At 43.9% G+C, this 8,029-nt stretch overlaps 1 long non-coding RNA gene across 1 annotated transcript; it reads left to right on the forward strand.

Annotated features, from left to right (window-relative positions):
- The first annotated feature begins 1,751 nt into the window (after window positions 1–1,751).
- Window positions 1,752–6,647, forward strand: LOC136177620 (uncharacterized). The gene is made up of 2 exons (XR_010665109.1): window positions 1,752–2,065; window positions 6,006–6,647. It is a non-coding gene; the product is annotated as an uncharacterized lncRNA (long non-coding RNA).
- Window positions 6,648–8,029: the final 1,382 nt, after the last annotated feature.

Here is an 8,029-nt window from a genome sequence, read left to right on the forward strand (position 1 = left end):
GATTGTAATAATAGATCTGCTTGTTTTTAAACCAAACAAACAGCCTAAAAATACTTTTTTCGAGAGGTTGTAATTCACACAGCTCGCTGTAGGAGCTTAAACACTCATGTATCCTGGTGGTTTTTCTCTTTATGTTTACATCGGCTTACAGAGCCACAAGCTCGCTCTACCGTGGTTTAGCACTTTTTTTTTTTTTGTATCACTTCTGGCTGTGAGTAAAGTCTCTTTACGAGGCGCAGTGTGTCATATTCACGGCTATGAGGCCCTGTGGACGCACAGGACACCTCCTGGAGAAGAAAGTGTGAATGTAAAGAAGAGGAAGTGGTCAACGAGGGAAACTCCACTGACACCTTAAATACAGAACAGAAACACACAAAATGTAGACACACACACACACACACACACACACACACACACACACACACACACACACACACACACACACACGAGAACCGTATAGCCGATTTAGCTGAAGGATTTTGAGGTGTTATTGGTCTTAACGGGGGGGGGGAAATGCTCTTCCCCTTCCTTGTCTGTTTGTCTGTCTCTCATGAGATCAGCTGCTTCCCCGCAATGTTAGTCACCTTGTGATGATGTCACTCACAGCATGACTTCATTTTGAAAGAAAGGAAGAAAGAAACAGGCTAGTAAAGAAAGAGACACTTCTTCAATCTTCATCACAAACAACACCATAAACAACACCACTAATTTAATCTGCACCATCACTGTGAACGTCATTAACACCTATTTTAATTTAAGATCACTATCACAACAACCCTCCTCATGATATCATCCATCTTCCTCATCATTCCGGTAAAAAACAAAACAAAACAAAAAACAGTCTGAGATGTGTACGGACCGCTGCAGGGGCGTGTGCAGGAATTTTACAGCCCCATGAAGAAATGTAAAATTGGGCCCCTACGTCTCAGCCTCAGTCAACCCTGCAATATCGCTATAACCACACTTCCATTACACAAATGACCCATTAAAACCTTTACATTAAAGTAGACAAAATGTTGAATCCTTCGATACTTCTATAGTATCGTAAAGTACTGAAGCTTTAAAAAAAAAAAGACTTCCAATTTAAAAAACAGGCACGTATGAAGGGAATGACTTCCATTAAAAATGCAGGCAAACTGTCTGCAAATTGTCTAAATTGTACAAAAATACCGGCAATGTTTCCGTACTTAAACAATGTTTTTGTACATTTTTGACAGTGTGCAATTCACATATTGACATAAAACAGACAGAAACAAATATACAGCCCATATATTTATATCGGGTCCAATAAGGGCCCTGTCCTCCATTGAGGCCCTGGGTCTCATCCCCCCCTCACTATGACACCCATGCTGATGTCACACTCAGCATGACCTCATTTTAAAAGAAATAGCACACAGAGAGACACTGTCATCATCATCACAAACATCATAAACACCCTACGGATATAATCACCATCACTGTTAAAGTCATCAGCAGTTATTTTTAAATGACACTTTTATCATTGAATTAAAAGGCACTCTAATAACAACCGTCCTCATCATCCTCATTCCGGGAAAAAAAGCCGGTTAAAAAGCAGTCTGAGGTGTTTACGTCCTGCTGTTTGACTTCCATCGAGGGCGCAGCATCTTGTTTCCCCGGGACGCGCGCACTGGCTGCCGCGAGCGCGCACGGAGCGCCATCACGTGGGAGGTCCCTTTAAGTTTCCACTGTCAGAGGCCCGAGCGTGTCACATGGACATGAGATAATGAAAAGGCAGGAACAGAGAGGCAGAGTGCGCGGAGCTCCAGGCTGATGGGGGGTGGTGGTGGTGGGGTGGGGGGGGGAAAGAGCTGAAATGTACGCAGTCATCTCCCGACGGACCTCCAGAGACACACCGACAGCGAGACCCGAGCCGAGCCGAGCCCGGCCGATGCTGTCCGGGGCGGGCCGAGCCGGACTCACTGCGCCTCATCGGACGGGACCTCTCTATTCGCAGTTGCACCTGCCAGCTATGACACACTTTCAAAAAAAAAAAAAGGAGGAGAATGCGCCTCGGTGCTGGAACTGGAGAGGAGCGTCTTTCAGCGTGAGTGAAGTTATTTCTGTTCGCTCAGCTGATGTGGGATCAGTTCTGTGTGTGTGAGTGTGTCGCTGCCGCAGGTGCGTTTACGCGCCTGTTTTTTTTTTTTTTTTGCCCTATTAGTGCGCTGGAATATTGTTAGAGAGAACCTGCATCGCTCAGCTTTGAGGGAAAAGTGTGTTTGCAGGGGGGGGGGGGAGGCGCAACACTCCTGCAGCGGAGCCTCTTGATCATGAGCCATGTGCGTTTTGTAGAAGTCTGTATGTGTGTGTGTGTGTGTGTGTGTGTGTGTGTGTGTTCGCCAGTGTCCGCATTCCAGGTGGTGTTGCGCACATAGAAATTGGAGTTGAAGTAAACAAGTGGGAATAATGCGGCCTCGCTCCGGAGCTTGAACACACTGTGTTGAAGGTTGAGCTGGGTGCTCCAGGCTGCTCTGGAAAACATCCCGCCCCTCTTTCACGAGACCGACCGTCAGGCTCCACATGCATGCAGGGAACTTATTGATGATTTTATGACAAAAACGCTGCAAGCTCAATCATTAATCATTGTTCCGAAGTCTCCCGGAAGTGTAATAGTATTATTATAATCATAGATCCATTCCCTAATCTATGGCCAGTGGGGCCGCGAAGTCTGATTAAATGTTTATGAACTGTGATGGTGTTACATGTGAAGAGGCCTGTGGCACTTTTATGGAGGTGAATGTGATTTATGAGTGTGTGGCTTTAAAGCAGCGGCCCTATTTGTTTATTGAAGCCTCCCAATTGTGCTGCGGGATGTTTGGAGACGTGCCTGTGAGGTGTCGTCAATGTTTCAGAGGGGGGGGGGACAAGAAAACCACCTGCCTGCTGCTCTGGCGATTGCGCAACACACACACACACACACACACACACACACACACACACACACACACACACACACACACACACACACACACACAGCAGTCTACAAATTTTTTTTTTTTGCTGATTCACAACAGGGCAGTCACATCTGTGTGTGTGTGTGTGTGTGTGTGTGTGTGTGTGTGTGTGTGTGTGTGTGTATATAACACACAGAGAGAGTGCAAATAGCCTCTAATTTTGGCCGCAGCTTCAGTCTCAAGCAGAGAGAAGAAATCATTCAGTGTGTTCATGTAAGTGTTTCTTCCGGAGATGCTTCCCAGCAGCAGACAGAGAGGCTGCCTCAGACTGGGCCAACTGGAAGAGGCACCAGTTGATCTGGCACAAATATCTATACCAATCTGACTGATCATGAGGGGGATAAAAAAGATCAGAAAGCCTCCGAAGTCCGCTCCACAAAGGAGGCAGTTACATAAATATGTTGATATGAGGAAACACTCTTTCCTGGTTATTGTTGCCTTATTGACAGTCATTACAAAACCTTTTATCTGACCTCATACCAACGTTACAAAACCAGGCATGTTTTTGTTGTTTAGCTGTATTGTTGAATAAGTCGATTCAATGTGATGACAGCCCATTGGAAAAGCTTTTAGCCTGTCATAGTGAGCCATTAGGCAAACAATTAGGTTATCCAATTAATCAGTCAGAAGTTCGAGGAACATTTTCAGTCAACAATTTCTATTAGTAGTAAAGAGTAAAAAGAAGTCAAAAATGATCTGTTTGCTTCTCTCTGGCGACATCTGTGGTGAGAGTTGGTAATTGCAGAAGTTTGTCTTTTGCTCTCACATGGAGCATTTTTCAATTGTTGCAACAATTTTAAGTTGTTTTTTAAGTTCCCTCATCAGTAGTCATCACTGGTCTCTTTGTTTCCAAAGTGATTGCTTAATTGTAAATGAGCCAAGATCGGAAAAAACAATAACATGCTCACTCGCTCTAAAGCTGAATGCCGCTTGTAACTGACCTGAAATATTCAGCCTGGTTCAAAAAAAACAAATAGGTCTGATTAGCTCATGTCTCAATCGTCAAAACCCGCCTCAGCTCTCAGCCTGTCTTTATAGGCTGACTGAAAGTTTAGGGTGAGTCAGCATTTCCAGCATGGAGACCACCATCGATGGGACTCCAGCGCCCCCTGCATGAACAGACGGGTGAAGTCACTCAGGCTTCGTACATTAATACTTAAAGTCTGTGATGTCAACACAGTTTCCTAAAGAAACAGGCTGACATATAAGGTCTTTTTTCTGTCAGTTTTACTTCCATGTTTTAGTTCCACCTCTATTTTGGTCTCATGTTTGAGAATAGGGCTTTATCAGCTGGTTGCAAAAAAACCTGTCGTGTTTCGATTACGATATTGCTGTTAGTGCTCTTATGTGTGAACTTGAAGAGGGTCAGGTTGTCTCAAAGCGTTGTTACGGACCCTGCAAATGGAAATAACATGTGCATACTACAGCTCTGACTTGCTTGAGTGCACCCGGTTAAATGAGAGAAACTTTAAGTCACTACTCTGATCTTTTTGCTACATCCCCAAGACTAACATGACCACATTTACACCCTCAAACTAGTAGGTATAAGAATGTAGGAACCTGACTCAGCTTTTGTCAGATGTTTTCTCCTGGAGACGTAGTGTACAGTAGCTTTTTTAAAGCTTTAGCTTTAGCTTTGTCACTGCTAAAAGCTTCCTTTTCCTCACAGAAACAAGACTGGTGAGAGCTGTGAAAGGAAACTTTGAATTTGTTGACTTTAAAACTCCATATCAACAAGCTTAGAGCTGCTAAAAAGCTCAGTGCAGCTGAGCTGACTGCAGAGTTAGACTGGCTACACACGAGACGATTTTCAAATCAATACATCAATTCAATCCACACATTATAATCCTCCTCATCGGGGTGGGAGTGCCCAAATCCAGACTAAAGTTGTTTAGTTTGTAGCGAGCCTTAGTTTGAGTTTTAAAGATATTTGGAAAGAAAAAAGCTTTAACAAAAAGATTATAAAACTGCCAGGGATCTAATTTTAACATTTGCGAATAAAACCAGTTATTTAAATGTTACTGAATGTCAAAAGTTGACAACCTTTTCTTGTATCGCTTTAAGGGAACTGTATGCATTAATATGAATCTACCCCTGTGCGGTGAAACATGTGGTATGAGCATTATAATCCAGGACAGACATTATGTAAGAGCCGAACAGGGACTCTGTTATGCATTATGACCCAATGACAAAGCTGTGCCACCCCTGATTCTCAGTATGTTTTATAAAAAGAATGACATGAAGTTCAGGGAACTAACATCACTCTGCTGTAACCAAACACTTCATGTTGTTCCTGCTTCTATAGAACCTTGCAGGTTTGCTACCTGTGAATTCACACTTCCTCCTCGGCTTCCTTGTATTTTAATTGTCTGTGATAAACAAATTAACAACATTGCACTGACAAGTACAAACAGTGTGAAACATGCGCTTTGACGTCCTCCAGCTCTTGCATGATAATGTCATTTGCAATAATCCTGCAGCATTAACCATTAACAAGCATTAATCCTGCCGCGTTTGGCCTTATTAGCCGAGAACAAATCCATCAGGCTTTTGAAGCAAACTTTCACAGCTCTGAGCTGTTATTTCCGCCCTTCACAGTGTTTCTTGGCAAACGTGTGCGAGCAGAATCTCAGCAATGAGCCTGAACCTCCGATTAGTGACATGCTTGAAATGGCTGGAGTGTGTCAGAGGAGTCGAGCGGCGATAACACGGACTGCCTGTACGCATGTGTCTGTCTGTGTGTGTGTGTGTGTGTGAGTGTATGTGTTCCTGTTTATCTGCGCCTGTTTTTGTGGGTTCATGCATGTGCTTACCGAAGACAGACCATCTGCGTCACAGACTAAGCATGACGTCTGTCAGATGTTTATGCTCGCCCTGTCTCAACAAATAGATCTGTTTCATTTGGATGTCATTTAACATGTGTTGTTTTCATCATTTACTCTGCTGCCTTGTTTCAATGCTCGACGCTGAAACCAATTTTCTTCCTGTTCTCACAAAATCTCTGTCCCTGACTCTCTTTTCTATTCGTAGCCTCGACATCAGAGCCTTATCTGAGAAATGAGCCCATTACTTCTTTCTCCGGTGAGCCTTTTTCCTGAATTATTGAAGTAAACGTTTTTTTAGTCGTGCCTCAATGTGCTCAAACAGCCAGCTGTGAAAGTTGTATTTCCGCTGGGTTTATGTGGTCATAATTAGCAGCTCCCATGTGACTGGGTGTTTGTGTGTGTGTGTGTGAGGGAGTGTGTGTGTGTGTGTGTGTGTGTGTGTGTTTGTGTGAGAGTGTTTGTGAGTGAGCACGCCTGTGAGCAGGGGTGTGCTTGTGTTTACATGACAGCCGAGCCGACCAGGAGAGGAAGTGACGCAGGAGGCAGTGGAGGGGCGAGAGCTGCAGACATTACCAGCTGCAGAGAGCAAGAGAAAGAAGAAGAAGAAGATGGAGGGACGGGGCAGGAAAACCACAAACAGATAAAAGAGAGACACACACAAGAAAGTCAAAAGCTATCACTTTCTTTTCTTGACTGCAGGAACGACGCCCCGCCTCTGCAGCCGGATCCACCGTAAACAAAGCACGCAGTAAAAAATGAGTCAGTGTCCGCGTAGGTTGGGCAAGTGCGCAGTTGATTATGAAATGTGTTTACCCTCTCCGCTCTCAATAAAACTAGTGACACAGGCTTTTGTTTGTCCAGAGCTTTGCCTGTTTCAGATCTGAGCAAGCCGACCTGCTTGCTATCCACAGTCATCATCTCTCTGGCCCCTCTCAGACCGGAGCAGACTCCAACTTTCTTGGACGTTAGGCAACTTTCATAACAGCTTCGGTAATGGACACTCCTCAAATATTTCCTCAGCAAACGTTGGTTTTCCTAAGGGATGGGAAGAAGGACATGGGAAGATGGTTCTCAAAGCAGCTCATTAAAGTCCCCATGAGCGAGGGGAAGTGGTGATGGGGAAAATCCGCCCAGAGTTACTTAACGATTAGATTCAGAGTGTACTCAGCTTCTCATGGCTAACGTTAATATTATTGAAACAGGATTCTTCTGTTGCTACTTGACATTGTACTGTAGAGCTCGGCTGGTCTTTCTAAGGGGCTACAAATCCAATCGTTCACACAGCTGCCAATCCCCTCTGACGTTAGCTTGGAGTGGGATGCTAATGCTATGCTACTTTATTCCACAACACAATTATTCAAGATCTAAGAAATCTTGTCTGTAACAGAAAAAAAAAACAACGTTGGTTCTTCCTGCAACCGACCTGCATCTGAGGACGTGGGTTGGCTGTGCACGGGTACATTTCCCCCCTTAGACTGAACAAAACATGGAAGTAGTCTCAATGAAATCACCAAGCCGTTTCTGAAGAGGTGTTTTGAAGCCCCATATTGGAAACGCTGACTCCACCAAACTTTTGATCAAATTATAAATGCGAAGTGGTGGAGGTGAGGCGGCACTTTAGCCTCCTGGTAAACAGCTACGATGCACCCACCTGTCCGTCAATCAGTGCACAGCTGATTTTACACCTTTTACGCCTGAAACACTTTCGAGCCGTGATGTTAGCAAGGAGTGGTTGATCGTCAGGAGAAAACTTGATGTTCTTTGTCGACAAAAAGCTAGATAATTGTTGTCAACACTTAGCATTCGGAAAACTTAACAAAACATTACAGCGCAAATGTGTTACATGATATGGCAGGTGTGAAAGGCGTAAGATCTCAGCTAATGCTAAGGATATATTAGCTTGCTAACAGCAACATTATCTTGAGATTTGTTGAATGCTTTTGTCAGCAACTGTGACCCCGCTGTCCTTTTCTGAATCATCATTGGACCCAATGCCTCATCAAATTTGATGTTTTAACAAAAAAAATTGCCAAAATATTTCTCCAGATTTCTACTATCCATCATATTTTTTAGTTGCCAATCAATCAAAGCACTGTGGTTTAATAACTATTAAGATTATTCCCCAAATGTATACCACCTGAAAAACCCATTGGAGCACCAGCCTTTGTTTGCACACTGCACATTTATTCCAGAGAATTGAGGAAATATTGAAGACTTGACAAAGGTTTT

This window comes from Labrus bergylta, chromosome 23, assembly GCF_963930695.1.
Source record: "Labrus bergylta chromosome 23, fLabBer1.1, whole genome shotgun sequence".
NCBI lineage: Eukaryota > Metazoa > Chordata > Actinopteri > Labriformes > Labridae > Labrus > Labrus bergylta.